The 24417-nt window shown below is 45.3% G+C and overlaps 1 long non-coding RNA gene across 1 annotated transcript in view; it reads right to left on the reverse strand.

Moving 5' to 3' along the window:
• Window positions 1–1165: 1165 nt before the first annotated feature.
• Window positions 1166–24417, reverse strand: part of LOC146202998 (uncharacterized) — a 115234-nt gene continuing 91982 nt past the window's right edge. The window contains exon 2 of the long non-coding RNA XR_014702328.1: window positions 1166–1574. This is a non-coding gene — a long non-coding RNA (uncharacterized LOC146202998). The remainder of the gene's footprint in view (window positions 1575–24417) is intronic.

Genomic DNA, 24417 nt, shown 5'->3' on the forward strand with positions numbered 1-24417 from the left:
CTTCTCCTGTAAGCCACGGTGACTAGCTGCTGTGCTTCGCAACTAGTTGACTTTGGACACATTGGGCTCGGTTCTTGATATTCCGATTGATGTTGCTGCTGCTCCATTGCATTTGTTCAATTGCTATTGTTCACACTGTGTAAGTGTAACAATAGCACTGTGTAAGGTACAGAGAATGATGTTTATGCTCCGTTTATTTTGTTCAAGACAAACAAAACACTTTATTTAGAATTTTTTATTTTACAGTCACCGAGGCAGGAACGAGTTTGTTCTACGAAACCTCAAATTAAAAGCGATAAAGGCAGGCCTGAACAGGGTAAGATGTTGCATTTCGCGCAGCGTGAAGAGTGATGGTGCTGGTCGCACATTGCTTGAAGGCCTCGCTGACGTTGTCATAGTGCCTGCTCGTGCTAGACGGTATCCACTCTGTCGGCGGGAAAGGCAGGCGTATTATGCATGCTGGTGTGTGATGCCACAGGCGAGCTGGTAAATCTGTTAAATTTCCGCGATCCCAATATGACAAAGGGCCCACCAGAGAGGTGTGCAGATATCTCGACGGTGGAGAATGTGTACTAGCTTTCAAGAGCCTTTATATCCATCAAGGAGTCTCTGTAGTGTTTCAAAATATGTTCATTTTATGCACATTCGGCATTCTTTTTCAATATTGTGTGAATTATGTACAAGCCTTTTCTATTAAAATGTCAGCTTGAACAGAAGATTATTTTTTTTTTGTTATTTGTTGAAAAGGCTTGGAAAATAAATGCCAATGACAAACGTAGCTGTGTAAAGGTGTACCTATCACACGTTTATGGCGTAGTCATTTTTTGGATGCTTATAGTTTTGCTTCCTCTACTGTCTTCAAGCTGTTTAGCATTCTTCTTGACATTGTTGCACGTTTTATTTGTGTAAAATAGCCTTTATTCACACATCGCCCCAGCAATGCATTTGTTATGCTTAGTTTATTGTCAATAAGATTTTTGTCATTTAGCAGTTATTCTTGGCACTGAAGCATAGTAAAGTACACTATTCTCCTAGCAGCTGTTACAGCAGAGAGCAAGATGTTTAATAGCCTACCATCCAGCTGGCTTCGTTATATCTGATATATAAGCATTTTGTATATTGCACCATGCATACACTACCTATTTGTATAGGTGGCTTCAATATGAAAGGGAATGGCTTTTTTGAGCCTAATAATTTATTCTCCAATGTACATGTCAATGTTGTATGGTCAATGTACATCAAGGTACATGTGCTTCTCTATATGCTGCCTATTCTGCAGTAAAAACACTCAAATGAAATGTTGCTACCAAGAAATAAAAAGTGTTTCTACTGAATATAAGTGGCACTAAAAAGATCTTTGTTGGTGGTATTTTCTGATTGCAATCAGCATCATGAACATCTACTGCCTTGTTGTAATACTGCACGTTTCAGTTTAAGCATATTTACACCACAGTGACCACAGCCAACTGTACCAGGCTTCAAGACAGTAGCAGAGAAGGGACAGGGAGCTGGGACTGGGATGGCTTGGCACTGGTGTAATCAGCCATGACTTCAGTGGGTATAGTTGCCGTCTCCTGCATAACCAAAATATGACATCCACTTAGGCCCACCTTTTGCTAATCTCAACAGCTTTTGAGCATGCTTTAGCATACAATTGAAGATCCATACCAAGTAACCCACAGCCAGAATCGTAAACATTCGTAGGAATGCTGACAACGTGCGCAAATGCTGTTTAGGCAAGCATCATTGTAAGGACAGCCTTGTAACTAGGTATTGACATAAATGACGTGCTATGATTACCTGCATAACACAAGCACCACGGTTTCTTAGGCAGCAAATAAATTTCAACACTATAAATATTTGTCTCCTATTGCTTTGGCCATGTTAACAACAAAATTTCACTGCAACGTGCATTCATTGGCATATAGCCAGTCTCAGCATATTCAGGAAATGGATTTCTTGCCGAAATTTAAGTCAGACTCTCCCTGCAAGGCTTGTTTTAAAAAAAAAAAAGGTCTTGTTATCAGAAAACACTCTTGGTCATTGCTGAAATGAAAAGAAGCAGGCGTTATTACGGCGCATTCACTTTCGAGTCGCGAATATGTCGCAGGCAGGGAGCGGGACAAATGGCCCGAGACCAGTCATCGAGGAGCAAGGCGCGCTGGACAATCAATAGTCCCTTCATCCTGTACTTTAAATATAAAGGGCAGGTATACAGCTATTGAACCCTTTTGACAGCGTTCACTAGATCTTCTTGAAGACAACTGTTGAAAAGAGAACTTGCCTCTGTGCGTTTCTTCAAACAATGGACGAGTGGGAACGAGACCTTTTGGTTGAAAAAAAAAAAAAATTTGCAGAGAAGCCGACTTACAATAAGTGGTCCATTGCACACGTCAATGCATATAATCAAGATCGTTCGATGACCAACACGGATTTTTTTAGAGCTCGTGGGGACCGCGCCAGCCACATTTGAAGGGAGCCCTTTTCCCGCGGCTACCCGCTCGTTCCCGGGATAACCGGTCCCGCGCGAGGATGATAAAAGAAGGCGCACGCCGTCGCCTCGGGCTCTTCGCTCTTGGGTTTGTTGCTGCCCGCTCGCTGCCTGCCCTCCCAGACGACGACCCCGCTGATCTCCCGCACCGCCATGGACGGACCCTCGGGGACTGCGCCAGCCACATTTAAAGGGAGCCCTTTTCCCGCGGCTACCGATGCGCCGCCAATTTACCCCTTCTCTCTCCACGCTCGTTCCCGGGATAACCGCGGTCCCGCGCGAGGGTGATAAAGGAAGACGCACGCCGTCGCATCGGGCTCCTCGCTCTTGGGTTTGTTGCTGCTCGCTCGCTGCCTGCCCTCCCAGACGACGACCCCGCTGACCTCCCGCACCGCCATGGATGGACCCTTTCTGAAGTGAGATAAAGATGTTTCTTCCACGGCCCGCTGTGAGTTTGTCTTGCACATCCCTTGGGCAGAGGAAGCGCACACAAGCTTAACCAGGAAAAAGACGCAAGTGTTCAGCAGACCTTCGTTCACCTTTCGGTGCACAAGTGTACCACTAGACGAACGCGTCGCGGAGGAGGCGTGGGTCCGGCGGGGCAGCGAGGTTCACAAAATGCGCGTGTTTGCGTCGCAGATCTGACATAAAACAGGCACAATACAAGTTTACTATGATCTTCCGAACTCATAGCCAAACACACGCAGTCAAAAACAAAATCTACTCACTATTATTATGTTCACAACGTGCGTAGAACCCCTTGCCAAGCGACTTGTTTCAATATCTCCCCGCGGCGCCTTGACGGCAATCAGCCCGATAGCGTCCGCTACCGTCGCAGTGTGGGATGCAAACGATCTTACATTCCCTACGTACGTTGGAAGCACGGTGTAATCGTGGTTGGAAGCCTCCGGTAGCAAAAAAAAAAAAAAAATGCGGTGCACTTGCCGCCGCGGTGACGACGCACTGGGCTGCAAGCCTCCGTTCATCGATGTTCGTCGGCAATCGATGCACAGTCACTCCACTTTCTGCTTATTCTCGAGTTGAACAGAGTCGGAACAACTCGTCCGGCAAATCAAACGCGTCTTCGTGCTTCATCCTTCGACGTGGATAGCCGACACAATGCCTGACAGCGGCGCATCGCAATGTACGCGGCCGCCATTTTCACTCTCAAAAATGCTCTCAAGCGTTTGAGACTGCTTCTGTCGCTCTAAAAAAAAAAACAAAACAAAACGCTCTCAATTGGCGGCCATATTTAGGTGCTCAACGTCATCGTTTCTTTCGTGTTCATGACGTCTGATGATGTCCACCGGTGACGCAGAAAACCAATATGGCCGCCGGTCAGAATTGACCAATAGAACATAGGCCTTTGAGAGCGATTTTGAGAGTGATCCGTTTGAGAACGATGCGTGATCCGGCCCCAGGCTTCGCCAAAATGATCCGTATCAACGCGCGTCCTTTCATCGCTATCAGACATTGTTCCGATTTTGCGCGAAGTGAGCGGGGATACCATTTGACGGCAGCACAACACTGCACTAATCTTTAGCTGCCGATGCATAAGTTGCGCATAGTGTCCTGTGTTCAGTCAGGGGAAGGAACAGCTATACTCTCTCCACATCATTTCCACGCCGCCTTCGCACTTCATCACTAGTTCTGGACGAGGCTATTTGCCACGTGCTTGTGCGTTCCCTTTCATAAAGCTCACGACTGTACAGTTCCACTCACACAGTGCTAATAGAATATAAAAACAATAAGAACTAAATCTAAATGAAATTACAGAGACGGGGATTGAGAAAAATTACAATTAAATAAATTGCAGCCAGCAGGACAGAAGAACGACAGAACCATGCCAGAAATACAATAAAATATTCCGTATAATTCAGACTCAGACTTTCTGATTTCCTGTTTCTGATGTTCTTTTCTTGCTTTTTTTTTGGGGGGGGGGGGGGCGGGGGGGGGGGAGGGGGGTAGAGTTTAGACTTTTCTGATGTCCTGTAGTACTTTTCTGCAGCTGTAGTTTTTTTCTGTCGTACTTTTCTGCTGTAACAACGTAACATTCTGACGTTGGTACAGACACCGTCTGTTGTTACAACAGGTTCACTCTTAAAAAGCGCAGAGAAATGATGATGTGATAGCAGAAAATTTCCTGTAGTTTTGCCGGCTGGCAGTTGCATACGCGGTGGCTATCTACTTATTCAAGTTTGTTTTCAGTCGTGAATGGAGGCTGTGAAATGTCAAAGTGTTAATTATATCACAGAGAAATGATCGTACAGACAGGGGAGAACGTCGTATACTCTCCTTTATGTCGTGCTCCCACGACGCAGAAATGTAGCTGGTTTATTTAGTTAGATTTATTTAGATTGGCAAAGGTATTTTATAACCCATGAAACTAATGTATGTACAATTGTGTTCACATCTTTGTTATTACCCTTGAAATTCTCACTAAGAACTGTAATGTTTTCCCTTATTTTTGTGAAATACAACAATGTTAATTTCTTGGAAGTGTCTGCATGTATGATAAATGTTTTGTTAATGTGTTGTGTTCGGGCTTTGTTTATGATTTTGTATGAAAATGGAAACTTACACTGAAATGTATACCGTGACAACTGCTGCCTTCTATGGGCCTCTAGGTACTTTTCAAGCTGTCATAAGACAGGTTTTTTGTCTGGGGCCCCGTTCTTTGTTCTTTGTTGCGGCGTGGCTGATGAGAACTTCCCTTCGGAGACTGTACACATTTATTTACAGCTTATTTTGCAACAATGTGGTCAGATGCGACATCAGAAAATAAAAAGCATAACAGCGAATGGGTGGACGATCGGAGGTCAGAGGCTAGTAGAATCAAGCCGTGGCCTTCTGCTACACTTTAGGCCGGAGTCTCTGGAGACCTCAATCAGCCTAGCCTCTCTCCTACTCGACTCGTCAGAACTCTACCTTCGTTCGAACTCGACTGTCTCAACGCTCACTTCCTTCACTTTACCAAAGTTTCCAGTCTAGGCCGTTGAACAATAAAAGAAAGGCAACTCTGTGGCCAATAACATGCTATGTTTTCAAATGGGCTGGCCAATCGCTGTGCCACATATGTCTCTGCCATACGCATATTACATAAAACAAACACAAAACATGCTCAAAGCAGCGAGGGGTCGCGCACGTAACCACCCACATCTCCGATTTACGCTCTCTCCAAAATCTTGCCTCAGCGCACGCAAGAGGTGCCAAGCAGTCACAAAGACAAACAACGCCGATGGTTGCACTTCCAACACACACACACACACACACACACACACACACACACACACACACACACACACACACACACACACACACACACACACACACACACACACACACACACACACACACACACACACACACACACACACACACACACACACACACACACACACACACACACACACACACACACACACACACACACACACACACACACACACACACACACACACACACACACACACACACACACACACACACACACACACACACACACACACACACACACACACACACACACACACACACACACACACACACACACACACACACACACACACACACACACACACACACACACACACACACACACACACACACACACACACACACACACACACACACACACACACACACACACACACACACACACACACACACACACACACACACACACACACACACACACACACACACACACACACACACACACACACACACACACACACACACACACACACACACACACACACACACACACACACACACACACACACACACACACACACACACACACACACACACACACACACACACACACACACACACACACACACACACACACACACACACACACACACACACACACACACACACACACACACACACACACACACACACACACACACACACACACACACACACACACACACACACACACACACACACACACACACACACACACACACACACACACACACACACACACACACACACACACACACACACACACACACACACACACACACACACACACACACACACACACACACACACACACACACACACACACACACACACACACACACACACACACACACACACACACACACACACACACACACACACACACACACACACACACACACACACACACACACACACACACACACACACACACACACACACACACACACACACACACACACACACACACACACACACACACACACACACACACACACACACACACACACACACACACACACACACACACACACACACACACACACACACACACACACACACACACACACACACACACACACACACACACACACACACACACACACACACACACACACACACACACACACACACACACACACACACACACACACACACACACACACACACACACACACACACACACACACACACACACACACACACACACACACACACACACACACACACACACACACACACACACACACACACACACACACACACACACACACACACACACACACAACAAACAAACAAACAAACAAACAAACAAACAAACAAACAAACAAACAAACAAACAAACAAACCTCCGGCCAGCCCAAACATTCCGATCGCTGCCCTTGGTCGGTTGCGCGCGGGCGGCGGTTTCAAAGGGACGAATGGACAAGCGCCTCTCCGAGAAGACACCGACAATGCCTTCCTCTGCTGCGCGTTCTCCCCAGCCCGTGTTTCGCCGCGTTTCGGTGATTTATGACCGTGCGTGCCCTCTGTACTCAAAACCAGAAACACGCTGAGCAGTTAGCGCCGATCCTAAAACTGCGCTTACGCTGTGCTCTCTAACTGCTCTGTTTTTCTTGCCTCGCGACACGGCCGAAGTGCGACTTTGGGGTCATTTTACGAGAATCAGAACAGACTGAACAGGCGTGGACCCAAGGTGAACACTTCCTCTGTGATTCTGGGAGATGCCCGCAAACTTGAATGGCCCTTCATCCTCGAGTTGGAAATAAATGAATTGAAATTCAAATTATTTATTTACCTATATAATTATTTCTTTTTGATTCTGTAAGCTTCAAGACTAGGAACGCACAAACTCGGAAATTAAGCATGAAAAAAAAAAGTTGAGATGAAGGATTGTATGTACAAAATAAATGTATTGATGAACAAATGGGATAGTTTCAATAAAGCATGAAATCAATGATATTTGGTTTACCCCTATAACAAGAAAAATGTGTCGACAGATGGCTATAGATATTTGAGAAAAGTGCCGAAGGAGATGCTCTTCGCCATCTTGATCACCATTCAAGACCATCATATTTCTTGCAGATTGCAGATGTAACTGTCAATGACACATATAAAATAGCGAATTCTTTTAATCAGTTTTTTTGCTCCATATATACAGATGACGACGGCAAGATACTGCAGTTCGCAGTCAATAACACGAACCCTCCGATAAATAATATATGTATATCTGAAGAAGGCGTTCTATCGCTCTTACTTGATATTGATATTAAGAAGTCGCAGGGACTTGATGGGATACCCAATGCCTTTCTTTTCAGGTATGCAGAATGGTGCGCTAAATATCTATCGCTCATATTTAGGAAATCTCTGTCAGAAGCAGAACTTCCTAACGATTGGAAGTATGCTAAAATAACACCGATACCCAAATCAGAAAACAAAACACTTCTTTCGTCTTACAGACCAATTTCACTTTTGTGCACATGCAGAAACATTATGGAACATATTATCTTTAAACACATATCCACTTATCTCGAAAAACACAATTACATAGATTTTGAGAAAGCGTTTGACTGCGTTTCCCACTAAAAGCTGTTATTAAAACTGCAATCAATGCTTAGAAATGACACATTGCTTTCCTGGATAGCGGCGCATCTTTCGTCGCGGCACCAGTGCGTGCCGATTGAATGTGCGTGTTCCAGTTATGGGCCGGTCCGGTCGGGCGTTCCGCAGTTGTCTGTTCTGGGGCCTCTTTTCTTTTTAGTATTTATTAACGATATCATCAGCAATGCGTCCGTGAAAATAAAACTTTTCGCAGATGACTGCATTATTTACAATGAAATTAAACTTCCAAATGACCAGTTGGAGTTAAATTTATCGCTAGCGAACATAAAAAACTGGTGCACAGCATGAAAAATGAAAATAAATAAGACGAAAACAGTAACAATGACAATCACTCGTAAAAGGAAGCCCCTAACCTTTCCCTACTCCATTGTTATTCACCTCCTAGCATCCGTTAAAAGTTATAAATATTTAGGTTTATTTCTAACCTTTGATCTCAGATGGAATGAACATGTGTGTTACATTAAAAAAAAAAAAAAAGACGATGCAAAAACTTGGTTACTTGCGAAGAACCCTACGCCAGTCTACTCAAGAAATAAAACTTCTAGCTTACAAAACATTAGATCCTCTGCAGTTACGTCGCTTTCATGAACGACTGAAGCACATGCATCTTCTCTACTATTCTAAGCTAGGAATAAACCAGAAGCTATGTATCGAAGCTGTTATTCGGCGCAGCACACGTGCAAATCATTCTAAAAAGAATGAAACAGTACACCTGCAAAACCAACGTGTTTAAAAATTCTTTCTTCCCTAGAACAGTCAGCGAGTGGAACGCACTTCCTGCTGATATTGCAAAATGCCCGACCGTCGAGTCTCTGCTATCAAAATTGAAGAACTTTTCATGGTATATTCACGTGTGTGCTTCTTTATTACTGTTGGCGTTTCTTGTACATGTGGTTTGCCGTTGTTTATCTGTTCAGGTATTTTTGCTCCTGTATTGCTCTTACCATTTCCTTGCGCATGTGGTTTCATATGTATGCTTTTATTGTATCTTTTTTTCTTTTAACTTTTTTTTCTGGTGGTCATTTTCACTGTGCGAACAGCGTGTTGATGTGGGAGTCTTTTAATCTATTTTTTGGTGGCAGGTCGACACCGGGATGATGATTTTTTATTTCTTAGGTTTTCCTCTTGTTAAGCTGGCTTTTCTTTTCTGCTGTGTGTTTTATTCTTTAACAATGCATGTAATCCCACTCCTGCCTAATTAAGGCCTTCTGTGAAGGCTAGCAGTACTTCGGAAATAATAAATAATAAATAAATAATATATTCCGCTCCTACGGCGCGAATAATAAATATGCTAGCAAGGATTCGATTATGTGGGTAGCGTTTGCTTTGTTGTCAGTGCACTATGGGGACACAACAGCATGACATTTCCTACCTCTTGAGCGTAGCTAATGCTCACATGTAGGTTGGGGCCTGTCTCAGAAGTCTGGGAAGTCCGAGTGATTGTTTAACTGCGAGAATGGCCAAGTTTCCGGGATATACCTGCCGCATATCATCTTTAGTGGGAGCAGCGATGTTTATCACTGAGCTAATAACAGAGCTGTTTTGTCTAAACTTATAATACGAAAAGTATATCAGAAAACGATGTCCTCATTGTTTTAGGGAAAATTGCTTATATTACGTAACGAAATATGGGATATTGTATGTACTCTGAAGGATGTGACTTCATTGTGTGCCGTATAGGCGTGCACTATCAGCTAGCCCTTAATGCATGCTGAAGTATATAGGCTCAATATTGATATACTTCATTTAATGGCCTGTAGGCCGAGTTGCGGTCGAGTTTCAGAAATACCGGCAAATGTGGCCGCTTACTGGACGCCGTCGTCAACAGGTGAATACATTTCGTCAGTAAATTCAACCCAGTTGAATTTCCGACGAATGGCCTTAGTTTAGGAGGATGTCGTGTATATGAATATAACGGCGTGAGTTTGAAGAACTTCATTAACTTGTACTCTCATAAAGTATTACGAGAACTTGCCACTCATGCTGAATGAAATGGAATGAACCGGTAGCTCGGACGAAATGTGCATTCTCTGGATTTCAAGACAATGTGGATCACATTAATTCTTGGCTATTCGTATGCGGAACGGAACAGGTTATGAGAGCAGAAATAAATTCCATTTAGTATGGACAACTAGCCTCGGATGTGTGGTTTAGCTTATTTTTAGGTCCGAGATATCGCAAGTGAATGATGCATTAAGTCAGCAAGTAAGGTCAACGCAAAATCTCATATTACGGACGGCGAACGCTTGCGTTAACGACTCATCACCGTTCTGAACACCGAAAAGGGAGAGAGGGAGCTAATAACTTCTTTTTGAGTTTTTGTCGAGTAGTGCGGCAGAGGTTGCATCACCCTGCGGCCTTCCTCATTTGTTGCTGTTTCTCGAACTGACGAGCACAAAATATAACCAAGTCCCCTCTGCCGACACAAGTGGCTGTGCCTGCCTCCTTAGCGTCTGCACGGCGGATGCTCGCGCTTTCAGCAGTCCCGACATCTCGGACCGCCCGCGCTATCACGTAGCCGCTGGAGCGGCACTTCGGCGCCGCCCCTTCTTGAAAGGAACCGCTTGCGTGCAGGAACATCGTGGTCGGCCCTTTTTGCTTTCGGATTACGTCCTCGACGCATAGCAAGGCGCCTGTTCTGCCTGGCCTGCGGGGGAACTCCGGGAGCGACATCCAGAGAGTGCGACGCAGCATCGCCGCTCCAGGATGTGCGTGCGCCGGCGGCCGCGGGAACCGGGCCACCGCGGTTCCAGCGCGCTGCGCACAAAACGGACGCTGGCAGCGGCGCGGAAAGGGAGAGCATCGCCTCGAAGAAAGGGAGGCCCCCGTTTCCAACCTGTCTGATTCGGCAGCGTTTCCAAAGTCACGACCGGGCGAGAAAAATACTCTGGCAGGTGTGAAAAGGGACCCTTTGTACGCGCGGCGTTTCTTCGCCGCTGGCAGCGGGGCGTCAGTAGCGGCGTCGCCCAATTCGGGTGCGCGCGTGTTGAGATCACACGCTCGGTCGGCGGCTCAGGCTGTCAGCGAGATTTGCATTTCAGCTTCTTCTTTTTTTTTTTCAGTTCTTTTCTCGCTACAGACAAAAAAAAAAATAAGGAAGGGAGGTGGGAAGAGTGGACCATTCAGCAAGGCATTTCGGGAACAGGAGGTCGCCTACTTCAAGCTGCGACAAGCGGTCGACGGGTTGCGGGCGAAAGACACAAAAGAGAGTAGCAGCGTATAGTATGCCATGCCAAAACGCTGAAAGGTGTCGTTTCTGTCGAGACAGTAGTACGGCTCCGGCGCACGTAGACCCTCCACACGCACAAACGTACGCAGGGGGCGCGCATCAGTAGCCTGGACGTCGCTGCGCAGAGCAAAAAGAAAAAAAAATTATTCGTTAAATGTCAGCGATTGGACGTTCGTCCGGAACATCTCGACCACATCCGCATTACGTGCTCTACCACCGCCTCAGAATGAGCAAGATAAAAAGTGACGTGCGACGCTATCGCAACTTGTTCGCATCGCAGGGACCAAACTTGGAATGCTATACTACGCCTTTATCTCTCGATGACAAGACATACATAAAGCGCCTGTATGTAGGACGATAAAAACAAAATGCAGGGGAAAGCGGCTCTGCGTGGTCTCTGGGACACGCTGCGCCGTCCGCGACCGCACGCGGACACACATTCGCACGGCCGTGCTCGGTGCAGCATTCCAGCGTCGGCGGCTTCAGCGCGCTTCATCCGTCATCATTTGCCAGGCGCGACATGCGCCCGCTCGGCTCCGGTGTCTTCGCCGACCGGACGCTGTGGCCTCTCGCGAGCGACTGCATAAGGAGAGCTACTGTGGCAGGGTCCTTCTCTGGCCACTGCACCATTTAGCTCCTGTCCTGCCTTACCCTCTACTTCGATATGTTTGATCTGAAAACTGCGCGCCCTCTTCGCGACACATGTTATTCCTCTTCTGGCTCTTTAAGGCGTCCACAATCTTTTCTTACGGCAGCTTTGTCTTCAGAGTCGGGTTATTAGCGACGGAAGGCGCTCTACCGTGAAACAGCGCCCCAATAACCCGAAGAAAGAGCCTCTGCAGAATCCGGCACTCGACTGGTCTTGTCGCTTACCGTGTCGGCGCCACGTTTCGATATTCGATGTACTGATGTCGCGAGTAGTCGAGATGCTTAAAAAAAAAAAAATGAGTTAGGCCTACAGCGGCAAACTGCGGCCCACTGCGACAAGCATGCATATGATCTTGTTTCAAGCCTCATCAGGACGCGACAAGTGCCGTTCGAAGACTCGCTCCGTATACTGTATTTGACCTGATAGCCGGCACTGGACTCATTAGGCTGCTTACTACGCAACTGAAACCGTTCATACCCAAGTCGGCTGCTGGTATTTATATGCAGTATCTAGACGTGGGGGATGGCGGAATCTGTCATCTCTAAGAATGGAGAACTAACGCATGTGCAAAGCATTTCGACACGCTGCGTTATTCCACTGGCCTAAGAAGCCCGACTGTGCATGAGTTTACAAGGTACAGCCTGATATTATTTTGTGAATTACGAATTACGGCGTTTAACCTCACCAAGCGACACAGCCTATACAGTGACGCTGTAGTGCAGAGCTTCGTAATAATATATAGACAGCTTGGCGTTCTTTAACGTATGCTAACACGTACTGTGCAGAACGTAAGCATTTTTTGTTACTTCGCCTCCACTGAAATATGGCCGCCGCGGCCGGGATCGAACCCACGACCTTGGGATTAGCAGTCGGATGCCAAAATCACTGAGCCACTTTGATGGGCGCTCGGCTCTGTTGACACACATATTTAGTACTGCGGTTCGCTTGGTGTCTCATCGCTACTAGCCCTGGCCAAAGAGGATACATGATCGGTCTACCAAAGCTAATCTTCGTTTCTTTTTTATTTGAGTATGTAAACGTGCTCGTCGCCTTGCTACAAGTGCCCACATCCGAGCTGGGTGGAAATGCTGCCTTTTTTAATGGTCTCGCTGGGAACGTTCTGCCAGGATAAACAGCTTGGCGGTATTGACGTTCCCTTCTTTACAGGCTGTAGCGTTAAATGCCCGGGTCCGTTCTGCAGAAAATCTTGCATCGGCTTTTCCAACGTTGTGAGCGAAAAGTCACGAGTATGACCCTGGCAGGTGGTAGCGTAAAATTAAGTGATATGCCCGCACACTCACTAGTCATCCCATGTGTGACGTCATGAGACCACGTGACCTGGCCGATTTGACAGGCGCTGCTAACTCGAGTTTCACCTTGATCGAGGGTGAGATCGGAGTCCAGTCTTCCAGAACCGTTGGGTCATGAATTAGACACGATGTCCCCTATGGACATCTCAGGCCCGTTTGTGTGGCTTTGTTAAAGCGGATATTCGTTAAAGCGGACGACTGTATGCTAATGAGTATGTACAAGATAATAGAGACACAGATTAAAATATTAGTGATAAACAGGTAGCAAAGGGCATATGAGCCGATGTGAGCCAGCGAGGGTAGGAGCCGGTACGGAAGCCATCAATTCTATCGCGTTTATTGTTAATATAAACAGCGCGAACAGGAAGACACAGGACAAGATAAAAGGAAGCCACAGGACAAGCGCTGACTCACAACTATAAAAACAAATATGACGAAAACGAAGCATTCGCGTGAAACAACCCCTGGGTTCACTTGCTACACAAAAAGTCACTCAAAAAAGAAATCTCTTTGCTTGAAAGAGCAATAGAAAAGCCTTGCTGACGCACTTAAAGTCCCTCGAAATAAAATATGCTTCAACTAGTTCTCTTGTCAACTTTTCTGTGTGGCGATACAAAATCCTAACCTGGTCAAATAAGGGAGTACACTTCTCCTTCTTCATTGTCCCACAGAAATGGCAATGTGAGACCAGAAATGATTTGTCCTTACCACTTTCCAAGTTGTTCCGGTGTTCCAGTAGTCTCTTGTTAATACAGCGTCCTGTTTGTCCTATATAACAGGCTCCACAAGAGAGTGGAAACCTGTACACAACAGCAGTCTTGCATCTGACAAATGGGTCTTTATGTTTCACCCCACATTCTCGCTTCTTCGATTCTCTTTCCCTTTGAATAGCCGGGCAAATCCTTTTCATATTGAGCGGGGTGGTCAATGCTACATCAACACCATACCTCTTGCCAACATTTTTGAGGCCATGTGAAATCCTATGCACATACGGTATATCACCGCAACCTTCCTCTTCTTCTAACCCATGCAGGGCAGGGATTTTTGTCTGAGCGTTCTTTTAAGTCCCTTCAGTAACCGGCAACAGGCCTCATTAATAACCACCCCCGATAACCGGCCATGGCATCTTGCTACCACGGCATGGGCAACAGTTTTGAAAGGCAACTGACAAGAATTGCAAAGGCCGGTTATCGGGAGTCGGTTATTAATGAGGCCTGTTGCCCGTTACTGAAGAGCCTTAAAAAAACGCTCAGGCAGAAATCCCTGCCCTGCTTGGCTGAGAAGAAGAGGAAGGTTGCGGTGGTACCGTATGCGCATAGCGTTTCACATGGCCTCAAAAATGTTGGCAAGATGGTTTAGTTTGGTTTGTGGGGTTTAACGTCCCAAAGCAACTCAGGCTATGAAAGACGCCGTAGTGGAGGACTACGAAAATTTCGACCACCTGGGGTTCTTTAACGTGCACTGACATCGCACAGCACACGGGCGCCTTGCTTCTCGCCTCCATCGAAAAGCTGCCGCCGAGGCCGGGATTAGATCCCGCGTCCTTGGGAACAGTAGTCGAGCGCCGTAACCACTGCGCCACCCCGGCGGGTTTGTTGGCAAGAGGTATGGTGTTGATGTAGCATTGACCACCCCGCTCAAAATGAAGAGGATTTGCCCGGCTTTTCAAAAGGAAAGAGAATCGAAGAAGCAAGAATGTGGGGTGGAACATAGAGACCCATTTGTTAGATGCAAGACTGGTGTTGTGTACAGGTTTCCACTCTCTTGTGGAGCCTGTTATGTAGGATAAACAGGGCGCTGTATTAACAAGAGACTACTGGAACACCGGAACAACTTGGAAAGTGGCAAGGACAAAACATTTCTAGTCTCACATTGCCATTCCTGTGGGACAATGAAGAAGGAGAAGAAGAAGAAGTGTACTCCCTTATTTGACCAGGTTAGGATTTTTTATCGCCACAAAGAAAAATTGACTAGAGAACTAGTTGAAGCATATTTTATTTCACGGGACATTAAGTGCGTCAGCAAAACTTCTCTTGCTCTTTCAAGCAAGCAGATTTCTTTTTGAGTGACTTTTTGTGTAGCAAGTGAACCCAGGGGTTGTTTCACGCGAATGCTTCGTTTTCTTCATATTTGTTTTTATCTGGGCCTTGGAGTAAAGGCTTAGGATGAGTTGTGAGTCAGCGCTTGTCCTGTTCCTGTGGCTTCCTTTTATCTTGTCCTGTGTCTTCCTGTTCGCGCTGTTTATATTAACAATGGATGTTTACCAACTCGACCAACAAAGTATCTGGCTATCGTGTTTACCCAAAGTCGGACATTGAGTGCCGCCCCCCCCCCCCCCCCCCCCAATTTTTTATGGCATATCTAGCACTTTGTCCCAAAAACGGTTTCATATATTTTGCATCAGATTGCTTAATAGTATGCATGTTAAAGAACCCAAAGAAGTCGGACTTAATCCGAAGTCTTCGAGTCGGTGTGCCTTGTAGCCACAATGGTGTTTTAGGCCTGATGAGCAATTCAATTACATTTACCGTGTTACAGTGTGTTATCTGCTGCACAACACGCAAGCTTCTGAATGGGTTGCGCGCATTGGCATATGTTCAGCGAAATACAATAAGGAATCCTAGGACAGCTGCGAAGGGAAAAGGAACGGCTAGGACGTAGAGATATCGTGTCATCTATCCATACGCACTAACAGGAAGAGGGAGAGCATACGAGCACACATTGATCGGCGCGTGGCCGAACGAAGACGTCGCTCTCGTATTACTCTGCGTTGCCGACCCACAAAACAGCAAACGGATGAACCGTCAGCAAAATAACCTTGCACCGTCAAAGATAGGCAGGTACTCCATTCCGGAAACAAACGACTCGACCATCCCAAGCGCTGCATCCGCGTGCGGGTTTGTCAAATAGCGAGCGTAATCTAGCAGAGCGGCCTGACAAAAGAGCTGCTCGGAGGGACCGCGGGCTTGAATTGTGGTCGCAGCGAGATCTGCGGACACACGCTCGTGCACACGCGATCCGGCGGCACAAAGCTAAGACTCGCAAATGACGCGCCGCGAACGTCTAAATATACGCCCCGCGAGCCGCCGTGCACTGGCAGCAACCGGGCACTGCTATGTCTGCATGCAGGAACGTTAGCTAGCTGCGGCGGCGGTCCCGCGAGTCTGCGTAATTGTTTCTCGCGTGCGGGTGGCCATTCAATGGGAGTCTATCATCGCGGCCGCTGTCCGAGGGGACCGGTTCTGGCCAGGCGAGAGGCCTGAGCCGCGTGCCCATGTCCAGTAAGGGGAGGAATCTGTCTCCTCGTGGGTCATTAGCGATTTGCTCGCAGAATGACAAGCCCGCCATGGCTGACGCCAGCCCCCAGCAGCGGGCCTCTAATTCCATCAGCTGCCAGATACTCAAGAAAGATCGAGGAGAGGAAGAGAGAACGAGCGGCGGAACATCCATAAGGCCTCTCCATTGGCAGGTGATCTTTACGATCTTTACGCACTAGCCGACGCGGAGCCTAAGCGTGATGCGCGGAGAAGACCCATCTATAGCTGCTGCTGCCATGCGTCTCAATTACTTGACACGGGGTCGCTTATCCGCTCGACAAAGAGCGCGAGCACGATCTTCGTCAGCCTTCCTCCGCGTTCCATTGCTTTGTAAACAGCAACTTGACCTTGCGTCTCCACGTAGGTAAAAAAGCAGCAGTTATTTGACCGTGATATGTTAGCGGTAGTTGCGTCCGATTACTCGAGTGCAGCTTTTATTTCATTTTTTTTTTTACTTCGCGCGCTTTTTTGCTTATAGGAGCTCCCGGAGCCAATGCATATATGACCCAGTTCATGCGCTTCAGCTTCATGCCCTTCAAATAGAATTGCTAAGCCAGTGTGTTGTGTGGTTCTTCCAGACTAGTCATTCACTCAGAGAAAGGATGAGCGAGCTTTCTGTTCCAAGGCTTACTCAGCGCTGACTACAAAAGTTGCTTGCCGTTGTGGGAGTTATTTGGAAATCATGGTCATCGTGTTGGGAACTGAAAGAAAGAACGAAAGAAAGAAACAAACAAGTACAAACAAAGCATTAAACCCGTGGCAGTGTATACAGGAAAGTACTGCACTTCAGTTTACAGTGTGCAGCCCTCAGCGATTGAAGTGCCATATTAAACTTCGAGAAAACTCACCACCTGTGAAATAACGCCCAAAACCAGATACCACTCCGTGGAGGCACACACGGATCACGACATTTTAGTCCGAGGACTTGTCCACCGTTGGGAGACGACCATACTCTAGGGCTATGGTCCGTACACCGTATGCCAAGTGAAGGAACCGTAGCCCCACCTTTACTATTCAGGAGAAATACTTCAAGACCCAACTTGCCACACTGTCCCTTAACCCCACTCCGATCAGGAGTCAAGAGGCAGCAGGATACGGTATGCACAGAACATATTCCTATTCAGGTTGAACCTTCAACACAAGCTTCTAAACAAGCCTATAGAAAAGCCCTCTAGCACACACAATTGAAACGAGGAGGAGCGGGGCATTTCTGTGGCGTGGTGAAAAGTAACGCTTGCTACACATGTTCGTCATCTGCCGTTTCCGAGTGAAAGCAGGCAGGCACTTTAAATGAAGATTCAGGGTAAGGAAAGTAACAGGATATAATGGAATTGTGGCATGTGTACAAAACTTGTTCTGTATCGCCCAGGGGCCGCATTCCGAGTTTTTGTCGTTATCGAAAGTGTCGCTATCTCACGTGACCTCGAGTCATCGATTAGTGGAAACGCCGGAACATGATGTTGCCACCTCTTCTAGTTTTGTAGTGGCAGCACCCGGTTCCGGTGTTTCGACCAATCAGATGACTCGAGGTCACGTGAGATAGCGACACTTTCGATAACGACACAAACTCGGAATACGGTCCCAGGTTTCGATTGAAACATCTCTTTTATTTAAAACCCTAAGCCCACGCCGATGAGGCTATAAAGGCCTCATCGTTGTTCTCAGCAAGTGCCACGCTTTTGCGGCAGCTCTGTTTGGTTGAGACGAGATGACGTCATGAAGGTCTCGACCACTCATAGAGCACCACCACAATATGCGCGAATGCGTGTCTTATTTGACCTTATGCCAATCAATGATTAATAACTAATTAATGACTAGTTAATTAACAATTATTCATTAGTGGTAGCTGTGAAATAAATCATTAATAATTTTTATTACTGAACACTGATTACTAATTACTACTTGCAGATTACTAATTAACGACTAATTACTAAACAGTAGCAGTTGCGTAATGAGCTAATTACTAATACCGCGCAACCAGGACTACAGTATGCGCGAATGCGTGCCTTATAAGTTCATATGACAATCAATGCTTACATACTAACTAATGACTAATTAAATAATTAATTAGTACTAAATGCTAAATAATCGCTAATTCATAAATATCTATTATTAATTAATGACTATTTAGGTAATTACGAATTGATGACAATTCAGTTAATAATTACTAATTTGTGTCAGTTGCTTAGCCAGTTAGTTAATTATTAATTAATGCCGCCTTATATGGCCATATGACAAGCAATAAGCATTTTCTAGTAGTAACTAGCTAATTAATATTAGTCAAATTGCTACTGATTAATGACCAATTAATGAATAATTACTAATTAGTGACGGTTATGTTTTAATTGCTGAATAATTATAATTGATAACAAATTAGTCACATTGTCTAACGGTTATAATTGAATGCTAATTAAATAATATAAATTACTTAATATTAATTACTCAATAATGCCACTTTAAATGGACATATGGTTATCAATAACAGCTTACTAATTAATGACTAATTACTCAATGTCTAACCGAATAATTACTGATTAATAACTAATTAATTATTAATTACTAATTAGCAACTGTTGCCTAATTAACTAATTGCTTACTAATTATTGCCGCGTATCCGATAAAATCGCGTAGCAGAATGCAGCACTCTCGCCACGCTTCCCAGGTTGCATCTTTTCCTGTTCACACCTTCAGCACCTTGCATTGCTAACCTGACGTAAATAAAGTGCTATCATTGTTTGGTGGACCCATCAATCCACAGTAACTCTATTATTTATTTATTTATTTGGGTCCAAGCGCTCGACAACAGCCACACTGCGTGCGTGGTGCTCGGCGATTTATCCCATTACTTCTACGTCCATGACAGACGCTGCGTACTCTAAATGTACGAAAACTTCCTGAAAGCGTAAATGTTCGCTTACTATGGTTTACCGCTCACGAGATAGCTGTTTGTCGTGGTGGACAAGTCTCTCTTGTTCCTGTATACTTCCTGATTTTGGTGAAAATATGTCCGAAAATATAGCGAACATAGTTTGGTGGAAATATGAACTGCATATGTGGTGTGTGTGTACACAACCTTTTAATACAGTAATATTTATCAAACTAGTTCATATCACGCTCTAGATATCAAATGGAAAGACAGAGGTGAAATGCCCCAAAAATACGCATCCAGCGTCCGAACTGCTGCTAACCAGACCGAGAAAGGAGGCCGACATTTCAGCCTAGGATGCCTAATGCACTGAGCTTGCTACGAATTCGGCCTCATATCGTCCAGTTCGCTATAGTAAATTTTCAATTTTGACTGAGCTATTTCACGTTAGGAAAAAGAAATAGTCTATTTCGGGGTCCATTCCACCCGCATCTTCTTCTTTCTCACATACACACACGCCATCATTTGACTAATTTTTCTTTTATACGTGCACCCACCCACCTTGGTAGCACACTTCGCGGCGACAGGGAGTGGCGAGTTACTGACCTCGAAGATCACGCGAAGCTCATTACCTTCGACAGCTTCGAATGGTCGCAACAACGCTGCCTTGTTGCAGTGTGTTGCTTGGGCTGCATTGCTGCCCTTAATTCCTCATCGCCTCCGGCTTCACCCGCATTTTTCAGCAACCGGACCAACATACCGTCCTCCGCTGGACTTGTCGACCGCGCCTTATTTGCTCCGACGGTGCAGTCGGTCAACGAGGGTGTAACAGAGCTTTTGGTCTGCTACGTATTTATCCGGCCGGAATCAGACGCAATTATACCGGAACATAATCTTTTTCCTTTCTACGTTCAGCTGGCGGGCTACAAACCTGATTCACGTTACTCCTTAATGGGGCCTGCTAAGTGAATATTCATGAACCGGCTACACATACATGTCTCCCTGCACGCCACCGAAGAGCAACCTGCCGCATGTTTGCGCGCCTAAATTCGATCCGGTAGCACGTGCGCAGTTTTAGTTAAATGTTTCGTGGCCACCGAGACCGCTTGCGAGCCTCATTTCTCATTTGTATAGTTTGGCCTTTACTGTCCCGTTGCACTCCAAAGAGCTCTTTTAATCGACGAGAAATTTTAACCCGTAATGTTACAATGCCGGCTGTTCTGCAAGGCCCAGCAGCAGCGGCTATGCCACCCTGTGCACAGCGTGGCGCGTGTTAATGCTCCTACGTGTTAATGCCCCGGAATGACTACATGAGCCCAATAGACGGTTACTGTTGACGGTGTTGCGACATTGATTAACAATCTAAAATTAAGTACTTCAGGTGGTGTCGATGGGATTAATTCAAAAATTTTGAAACATTCCGTGGCTCATTCCAGCGTCATACTCACTCATATATTTCGCCAATCCCTTTCAACAGGAGAGATACCATACGAGTGGAAAATTGGAGAAGGTATTTCAATTTTCAAATCTGGTGAACGAACTAATGTTGCTAACTATCGCTAAATATCGCTGACATGTATATCTTGCAAACTTCTCGAGCACATCATTGCATCTAACACGGAACTATGTTTAGAAGTCAACGGTTTCTTCTATTCACAACAACACGGGTTCAGAAAAGGGTTATCATGTGAGACACGACTACTCGAGTTTACTAATGAGCTGCTTCACGGTATGGACGAAAATCTTCAAATCGAATGTATATTCCATTCCTCGACTGTGCTAAAGCCTTCGACCGCGTTCCACACAGTCGTTTAATCGCGAAACTCTCATCCTTGCACCTTGATTCATTAACAATTTCTTGGATAAGAAGCTTTTTATCATTTCGTAAGCAGTTCACTTCTGTTGATAACAATTCGTCCCCTCTAATTGATGTAACATCAGGCGTACCGCAAGGTAGTGTAATAGGCCCTTTACTGTTTCTCATTTTCCTCAATGACCTACGGTTAAGCATCACTTCAACACTCAGAATGTTTGCTGACGATTGCGTCATTTATCGCAAAATCCGCTATGCTAATGACCACATCGCCCTTCAAGAAGATCTACACCGCATTAATAACTGGTGCTCATGATGGCAAATTTCCCTTAACACTGATAATTGCCAATTATTGACATTTAGCCGTAAACAGACTAATTAATCACCGTTTCTCTTACTTGCTTAATCACAGTCCAATCACCCTTGCGTCGTCATACAAGTACCTTGGCGTGCACTTTTTACCAAATCTCTCATGGACGACCCACATAGAAAAAATTACTGCCAAAGCTAACCATACATTAGGTTATTTAAAACGTAACCTCAGAGGAGCACCTTCTTCCACACGAATTGGCATATCAAACATTTGTCCGCCCTCAACTTTAATACGCATTTTTCATTTGGTCACCCCACCAACATTACTTAATTCATTCCCTAGAGCGCGTACAAAATCGTGCCTCTCATTTCATTTCTCGCAACTATTGCCGACATTCCAGCATAACTAGCATTAAGGCGTCGTTATCCCTTCCATCCTCAGAATCCCGCAGAACAATAGCACTTATCTGTCTCTTCTATAAAATTGTTTATAGCCATCATTCCTTCACACTACCTCTCACAAAACCGGCCCACACATCTCACCGATTGCATAATCACCTCAGTTTTAAACGCCTTTCGGGAAGAACCACTGCATTCAACTCATCAGCCCTGCCCCGTGCAATAATTTATTGGAATAGTCTTCCTGACATTGTTCACACTTCAGATTGTTATTTTAAAGAAAAAATAAGCAGCATTTTGTTCTGGAGTGTGTTGTTACTAAAGTGTGTTCTATAGTGTGCTTCTCAAATTTTGTTCTCTTTTCTTGTGTTTGTTTGCCATTGTATAACGATAACGTTTTGAAAATAACGATGTTAAAATAACCATCTTCTACTTGCTTCTGTTTCGCACCCCAGTTATGTAACCCCCCTCACATAATACTCCAATCGGAGCCCGTGAGGTATTTGAATGAATAAATAAATAAATAAATAAATAAATAAATACTTTAGGACCGCTTAAGGATCCATGGACGGAGATGAGTACAGCGATGAAGCATGAAGTTTTGGTTCCTCATCCCCAGTCAGAGCTGCATGCGTTCTTACGCCGAAAGCAAATAAATAAATAAACATAATTTGACGCTGTTCTATATTACAACTGTATGAAGATTAGTCCGAGACTACACTTATCGCTTAGTGCCGAAAGAAGATCGATAAAATGTATGCCAAATTGTTTTATCGAAATTCGGTTTCAAACAAAAATCTCAGTATCCGTGACATGCAAGCCCCAGCTACCTGGTCATTCAGTAAGTGTTGCACTTGCTCAAAGGAAGAAAAAAAGAGAGAGAGAGAGAGAGAAACGCCAAGATCGGTGGCTGCAAGGTGGAAGCGTTGGATTAAAACAGCACTGTTTCGCGTTTTGAGGAAACGCTCTACTACGTTACACGTCTCAACAGATCGAGAGGCCCTGGCGTATGCGAGTGAACCATTGCTTGTCCGCAAAATTAAATTCTTAAGGCACTTAGCTGGTTAAATGAGCATTGATATAAAACTTTTAGCAGTGTGTTTTCTTCTTTGTACTAAGGTGTACTTAACATACGTGGCGTATTCGCCTATTCGTTTACAATACGTAGACCAACACATAGTATTCGCCTCCGGCCACTGAATAATTTGTAACCTGACTTCTCTCATGCTGTTAGGGGCTCAACAGCCGAGCGGTGGCTTTGCCAATAGTTCTTTAAGTAGGTATCTTCGCTGTATGCGAGAACTCGAACGCGAAACCGTGCATAAGCTTCACGAAAAGATGTCACATTCCGGCTAACAGGGTGGTACAACGGCAAGGCCTCCGCTGCCGACGGCACTCAGATCACCTGATGTCTTACCCTTTCGCTCAACCCACTGAAACTTAGATAACCTTACCAGACCGTTTTTAAATGTAAACTTTTCCGCTCGTTTCCCTGTGATGGCTCCGCAGTTGTACTTGCTCTTTTGTTAATGGCCATAGCACTTTCCTCCATAAGCTCGACTGCATGTGTGATCACATATGCGCCCAATAATTTGCATATACGCTGCTCGTGCTGGCAAAAGACCATGATAAGTTGCAAGTGATTTCTGCCCTATTACGAATACTCACTAGTTATATCACCGTAAAAATCTAGTAATTCACTCGTCTAAAAGTAATATTCTCAAAAAAAAAAAAAAAGAAAGAAAGAAAGGAAAGCTCAGGAAACTGCGACCTACCTGAAATCCGCCCCGAAAAGCGCCCGTCCGATTTTCGAAAAATAAAAAAAAAAGAACATTGAAAACCCCAGCGTATACGTTAAGGGTTGTTATGCAGCATGACCCACGTCATGCGAACTCTCGACTATATATATATAGCCCGACCGACTAGATTTCGGTCGTGCTTGTTTGTTTTGAATCTGTCTTTCATTCCTTTCAGGATTTACAGATTCTAGAGAACAGAATAATCTCTGTGGGGTACTTGGCTCCAATATATTTTCCTTTTGTCTCATTCCCTCTAGTAGAGTCTGGCGAATGCGTGATTTCTGTATTCCAAGGTTTGCGGCTCTTTCTTGTTTCGCGCTCAAAACATGCGCAACGCGGCTTGCCAACGCGGCAG

The sequence above is a fragment of the Amblyomma maculatum genome, chromosome 1 (assembly GCF_055883805.1).
Source record: "Amblyomma maculatum isolate TAMU_Amacu chromosome 1, ASM5588380v1, whole genome shotgun sequence".
Classification (NCBI taxonomy): Eukaryota; Metazoa; Arthropoda; class Arachnida; order Ixodida; family Ixodidae; genus Amblyomma; species Amblyomma maculatum.